Below are 7,247 nucleotides of genomic sequence, written 5' to 3'. Positions count from 1 at the left end.
AGGGCTTTATGTGTGTACGTGTTCGTGTGTGTGTGTGTGTGTGTGTGTGTGTGTGTGTGTGTGTGTGTGTGTGTGTGTGTGTGTGTGTGTGTGTGTGTGTGTGTGTGTGTGTGTGTGTGGGTGGGTGTTCGCTGTTACAGAAAAAAACATTCTTGTGGGCAAAATTCTTCTGCATGCATGCAACTGTCTCATGGACTGAAAATAACATTTTTTAGAAGCTGTGGCAGTCACACACACACACACACACACACACACACACACACACACACACACACACACACACACACACACACACACACACGAGGGTGCTTGTGTGCAAACCCTTTGACCCTGACCAAATTTTAATGGCAAACACAACTTTACCTTAAAGACCACTGACATCTTGTACGTTTGAGGGAACATTTGATAAGAAAAGGTGTGAGCGACAAAGGAGGGAGGGACGGACAACAAGAAGAGAGGAGAGAGGGAGGAAGGGAGGAGGAGGTAGAGGCAAAAATAACAAGAAACTGACAGAGGGGAAGGAATAACATGGAGAGAGACAGTGATGTCACCTTGTAGTGGCACTGCAGTGAGAGGGACAAAGAAAGAGAGAGAGAGAGAGAAAGAAAAGGACATGGAGAAAGAGACCTAAGAGATATATTAGCTGATAGAAGTCATGCAGACAACCTCCCACTCCTTAGGCAATTGATTCAAGGATATAATGCGGAACGCCATGTGTGTGTGTGTGTGTGTGTGTGTGTGTGTGTGTGTGTGTGTGTGTGTGTGTGTGTGTGTGTGTGTGTGTGTGTGTGTGTGAGAGAGAGAGAGTGACAGTGAAACTCTGGCTTTGGGCCTCGGGGCATAATGTAGTACTACTAGAAATCTGTCTTTTGAGACTGCACTTAGTCTTTCTCCTCTTAGCGTGTGTGTGTGTGTGTGTGTGTGTGTGAGTGTTTGTGCGTGTGTGTGTGTGCGCGTGTGCGTGTGTGAGAGAGAGAGAGTAAGCATCCATACAGAGAGAGAATGAAAAGAAAACCAGGAAATACTCGACAGCTGGTAACTAAAGGAGCATGTAAATGTGAGCTTTGGTCACTGTGGTGTGGGTGTGTTCAGCCTTTACTCTTGTTGTGGGTCGTGTCCACTCAAGGTAAAACATTACATTTTAGGGTAAAGTCTTTCTGGTTAATGTAAGGGTTTGGATTAGCATATAGCGTTCATGGTTCAGTCTCCGGTGGATAATTTAAGTCAATGCAATGTCCTCCTAAGTGTCAAAAACAAGTTTGTGTCTGTCTCTGTGTGTGAGTGTTTCAAGAGGACAGCATAAAGGAATGCCTCGGTTTAAGACTTGCCAAGAGCACTTTTCCCATACGCCAGGGAGCCAAGACTTCCCCAACCAGCCAAGAATAGCACCAACTCTCTGTCTCTCTTACTTTCTCTCTCACCCACACACATACACTCAAGCACTCACACTTTTTTACTCTTAGGATTCATCGAGAAAGACGGTGATAGCGTGAAGGAGGGAAGCACAGCCTCACACACACTTTAATCGGCACAGTGAGGGAGACAGAAAGAGGAAAAAAAATGACAGAAGCACATTTTATGTAATATTACACTTTCCTGTACAACGTGCTTTGGCAGTACTTTACATGCAGTCATGCCAATAAATGACATTTGAATTAGAGAAAACACAGAGGTCTCGTTTACTGGTCAAATATAGACTTTGGCAACATGATTCTGAACAAAACGTCACGCTAATAAAGCTTCACTGATTTGAACTGAAATGGCCCAAGACAGAAGGAGTGCAATAGAGAAAGCAAGTGAGAGAGGGAGACAGGCAGAGATCGTAGCAGAGAAACTGCAGCACTCTCTAAACTCTCTGCTCCCTGTGGGGTGAATGAGAGTGCTCTGGTCTGTGCATGTGTACGTGCAAGTGCGTGTTTGTGTGTGTGTGTGTGTGTGTGTGTGTGTGTGTGTGTTTGTGTGTGTTCACTTAAACAAGCACGCCTGTTTAAGACGAGGACCGGAGTGCAGTCCCTACTCCCATTGCGAGGCAGCAAATGTTGAGGCAACAAAACAACAGGCAGCACTATGGTTTCAACTCCAAAAGCATTCCCAATGGGTTGTCTCAAAGAATGAAGCACTTATATCATTTTTCTCTTAAAACTGGTTAATAACAATGTTTCAGTGTGATTGACTTGTCTATTTCTGAAAAATCTTCAATGAAGTAATGCACAGATCAGATTTTAACCAAAAAGTAATCCTTCATTTTTTATCAATAGCTGGTTTGATGACGTGTGTAACACAGTCACAACACACTGCTGTCATTTATGTAGCCAAATGAGATCACTCATTCATTCAGCTTGTCATGAAACAGTCTCAAATGAATACGGATGCCTCTATGTGACCTTAAATACTAAAAACTGTGTCACCATGTTGCACAATTTCCATTGAAATCCTGCAGGTTCACCAGAAATGTAACGACATGTCCCGGCAATGCAGACCGCAACAACTGTGACTGGTCCACTTGGTAGCATCACATTTCCTTCTAAACATTTCTTCTTCCTTGTTTGTGAACATGGACCAAAACAATAAGTTAACCTTCTTTCTGTCTCAATAGGTTCAATGGTAGTGCACACAATCTCCTCCGACGTCTCTTTTCTGTCTTACAGTCATTTCAGTAAAATAAACTGTTGTTAACTATGCTTTAGCTTCAACTCCAACATGATCCATTCACTTTCGGTCGCCAACGTTTTAGGTACATAAAGAAACTCCAACTAGTTGCATAGAAACCCAACCACAACTAGCTTTTTGCAGGTGCAATTGCAGAAATGCCCACAATGCAGTAGGCCGCATGCATAGTCTACTGCGTTGGCTCTGTGTAGAGCATAACTACAACTAAAAAATCTGCCATAACTCCACAGCTGAGGTTGTTGCTCAGAAAACTCCCTCAGTATCACTTCTTTAATGCCTGCACTGTTGATGCATGTACTGTGCAATAATGAAATGTTTTAATTAGTTTGTGATGCATATTATTAGCTCATAGCTGGACAGATCAGTGCTGCTCTGAGACTTAACCTGCCAATTAGTATCCTGACTCTGTGCTTAAGTCAAACATTAATCTTCCACTCTGCGTGCAGGCTCCTGGTGGAGGTCGGTTAGTGTTTGTTATTAAAGTCAGCCATGTCCATTGTTTATTGCTCACGACAGCAGTAAACAGACACGCAGAGCATCCCTCAGGGAGCGAGGCGAGTGGAAAATAACACTCATCTCCAAACGTGTGAGGCGATCTGGGGGGAAAGAACTTGAAAAACTTTGCTTAAATGTTTGCACATATTGATTTTTTTTAGCTTGCTGTGGCAGAATGCCCTTATAGTGAGTAGAGAGATTATCCATCATGAGGAAGGCATGAGTTCACATCCTTGACCTCGAGGATTTGCTCTGCAGAAATGTCTGCAAGCGAGATAATCGGCAACATCTAAGGTGCTATTCTGCAGCTGACCCTGCAATCTTACTGCCCTGTGTAAAAGGAGAAAGTGAAAAGAGAATTTCTCCTCTGGGAATCAATATTAACACAGAAAAAGATCGCGTTTGTGCTCCGAGTTATTCAGAGAAAAAAATCAAAGCAGCTTGCGGTTCCCTTGTAAACAGATTTGTTTGTATAGAAATTAATCACTGAGCTTGCATAGAAGTAAGATACCTAAACACAAACACACATGAATGAATTTAAACAAAGCGTAAAACTACAATACATCCCTTCCTCCTCAGGCTTTATTAAGACAATATTTATAGGATGTATTTCACACTCTCAGCACTGCCAATAAGGTTCTCATTCTCGCAGCAAAGACCCCTCGCTAACTGGTTCTTGAAGGCGTGATGCATGAAAATAGAGCTCCGATTCAGTCTCATCACTAGGCAGACTAGCTCACCCTGACCCTAAAAATTACCTCTCCTCCAACCACAGCAGTAAACAAACTTAGTTAGTCAGTATCTGAAAGATGCCTTCTTATCCATCTGACGTTTTTCTGTTTAACCTTTATAAAGAGGTTCAAAAGAGTGGGTGAATCCACCTCATTGCTTGTTAATTATATTCAAAGACAGATAATGCGGAATAAGAGAGTGAGCCGTTAATTTGAACCGAGCCACACATGTAAGATGTGCTGTGGCTCAAAGCAACAGAGAGGAAAAACCCTTGGTTCATTCACTGCGAGCTGTGCATGTGATTAGCTGCCACTTCACTCATATTAAAATCAAATGCACTTTACTTAGCATGCATGTGGGCTGTGACCAGGGTGACGGGTTCATCAGCAGAGCAAGGCTCTTGGCTATGAGGAAAAACACCGGGCTGAATAGTCCTTGACATCAGAACTAATAACATTGAATTAAACATGACGGTCAGAACCAGCAGCTTTAAGGTTGTAATAGCAACATGGCAGCAGTTTGTCAGTAAGGATTCAGCAGGCAGGTGAAACACTGTCCTCCAGCTTATGAAACACAACCTCAATTCAAGCTCCACTCATATGTGATTTAGGTCCCCATCTATTCATAGAATCAGCTTGCATAGCAAAACATAACTGAATGTATTTAAATGAAAACCAGGATGTAGGCACATGCTAACTGACGGGGACAATCTCACCTCATTCAACACAACTCCTCCAGACCCCCCTGGTTTGTCAGCAGGTGGTACAGCCCATGGAGAGGGTTCCAGACTGTCCCAGAATGCAGTGTGTTGACTCAGGGACTCAGCACTCCCTGGTGGAGGAAACAACAACAAAAGTTGACACTAAAGTATGGAGAGGACAGATTATAACACGGTATTAGGACACACTGGTGTACACTGTGCTGTATGCATCAGCAAGAATAAACACACGCATCACAAGACATGTCACTCAGCTTTGATCCATGAGCATGAACAACAATATGGGACTGTCACATCTTGCTTCAAATAGAGTTGCAGCAACATTTGTCTTTCACATCCCAACAGCCTCTGCTTTTCTGTATCTGCACATTTGTACAGATGTCCTTTAAAAAGCAAAACAAAAAAACACTCCAGGGATGATTATTGATTGTTAAAATGGTGGAAAATGAATTCATTCAAATTAAATGAAATGGGTCACAGCTTAGATCCACAAGAATGTTTTTAGGACATTTAATGAAAGACCAATGAGAATATTATTTAAAGGCTGTTAAGCATCCCTGCCCATTATTCCTGTTTTATGCTCTCTCTTAAGCCCCTTTAAACTCTGTCACTGTGCACCTTTTCCTTCTGCAGCTTTCATTTTTTACCGTCTCCCTTATGTTTTATTGTTTGAAAAAGTGAAATGCAAATATGGGTCATCATTAGAAACGGGACCTGTCATATTCACGGCATAAAACTCCGATGCATCTTTAAATCAAATGTGCAACAAGCTGACTTGAGCCGACACCCACACAGCAGCATAAGAGACAGGCTGGCTGGCTCGACAGTCACACACACACACACACACACACACACACACACACACACACACACACACACACACACACACACACACACACACACACACACACACACACACACACACACTCTGTGGGACTAATTAGGCAGGTTGTGGTGGGATGATGGGGATGTTACGGGGATATGAGAGACATCTTCCCTGCTGTGAGTCAGCTGCAGTGTGTGAGTGTGTTGTGTGAGGAAGTGTGTGGGACGTCAAACATCCTACTGACCCACTTCTCACACGTCTGAAGACAAGGGAAGAGGTGGGCAGGAGTGCGTTTGTGTCGCTGTCTAGCTGTGGGAGAGTGTTTTATTGCAGCCTAAGAAAGACAGAAGGGGGATTTACAGCATGTGGCTGGTTGTGTGTGTGTGTGTGTGTGTGTGTGTGTGTGTGTGTGTGTGTGTGTGTGTGTGTGTGTGTGTGTGTTACATTAGTAATGGTGAGATGTATCATTCCACGCACACTTCTTATGCTATGCATGATTACTCTATTCTGCAGGGGATTGAGAGCTACAGCGGAAAATGAGAGGTGATAATGGGACACTGAGGCAAACAGTGAGTAGTGAGAGAAAGAAACAGGAATTCCTGCAATGGCAGACATGTTTGAATCAATAGGCTTCCACTGTGCGCTATAGTATAGTGTCAGGCTTAAATTAAGCATGTAGGCACACACAGAATAAGCAGAAGGGACATAGAAGGCAGCAGGGTTTGTGTGTGCTAAGGATGTTTTTTTAAATGCATGTATGTAAGGCAGAAACAGAGGGAGAGAAAAATAGATGTGTACTGAGGCCATGGATTAGCAGACACCAACTGGCAAAGGAGACCATCATATGGTGCTAAAAATGCAAGAGAGAAAGAGGGATGGAGATGAGAGAGAGAGATTGCAAAAAGTTAAAAGAAAAAAAAGTAGGAGAGATCCAGAGGTGAGAGGAAGACAGATGGAGAGAATAGAGAGGCCGTGAGGTAAAGCAGACACAGAGAAAGAGAGAGAGAGGCGATAGGAAGGCAGAGTGAAAGAGAGGCAGAGAGAGAAACAGATGGTGGCAGAGAAGAGGCAGATAGAAACTCACTGGGAGGACAACACTGGCACAACCAGCGAGGCACAGCGGGGAGCATGGAAAGCTGAAAAATGTCAGTGGAAAAAGGAAGGAGGACAGTGAGATGGGGGTAGGAGTAATACACAGAGAGTCAGGCTTCATTCCAAAACTCTGCCAAGTTTTAGGGGAAAATACTATGATACTTTAAAGATGTCCGGTTTAAACATATCACCTGTAATGGCCCGGCTCTCGAGCCAAAGCAAATGAGGGAAGCACACGCGAGGGATTAACTAAAAGAAAGGAATTCAGAGATTTATTTTGTTTAACAAATGTTACAAAAATGTTGATTCTAACAAAATGCTTTCCAGAAACTCCAATATTTCACAAGGTGCTGCTGGGGTAGAGGGAGTTTCCAGTCTACCAGGATGATGACAATGGTTCCTAGAAAAAAATAGGCATAATGAATTATGAATTAGCTAAAATTGAGTAACTTTCATTTTCTGTTGATTTTTGCGGTCCCAGTGGACAAAAGCAGAAATAGTGTTTCCGATCACCAGATTCCCTTTAGAAAAACTCTAATTGTACTGCAGCAGGGTCTAACAGCCTGCTCTGGGTAGTCCTGGTTCTGGTTCTCCTGTGCCTACCTTCCTTTCAGAAGGCCCAGCGATACGGCCTAAGACTAAGGCTGCAGTCTGAGCTGAATGACATAAGCAGTGAACCTGCATGACTTAGTCTGATTTCACTGGAATCGGACC

General features: G+C 43.3%; 1 protein-coding gene across 1 annotated transcript in view; it reads right to left on the bottom strand.

Moving 5' to 3' along the window:
- Nucleotides 1–4,699, bottom strand: part of atxn1a (ataxin 1a) — a 26,040-nt gene extending 21,341 nt beyond the window's left edge. The window contains exon 1 of the mRNA XM_054606086.1: nt 4,613–4,699. The gene's annotated coding sequence lies outside the window, so the exon portion shown is untranslated. The remainder of the gene's footprint in view (nt 1–4,612) is intronic.
- Between the last annotated feature and the right edge of the window lie 2,548 nt (nt 4,700–7,247).

This window comes from Anoplopoma fimbria, chromosome 10 (assembly GCF_027596085.1).
Source record: "Anoplopoma fimbria isolate UVic2021 breed Golden Eagle Sablefish chromosome 10, Afim_UVic_2022, whole genome shotgun sequence".
Classification (NCBI taxonomy): Eukaryota; Metazoa; Chordata; class Actinopteri; order Perciformes; family Anoplopomatidae; genus Anoplopoma; species Anoplopoma fimbria.
Note: the sequence above shows the minus strand (reverse complement) of the source record. Positions and strands in the feature narration are given on the sequence as shown.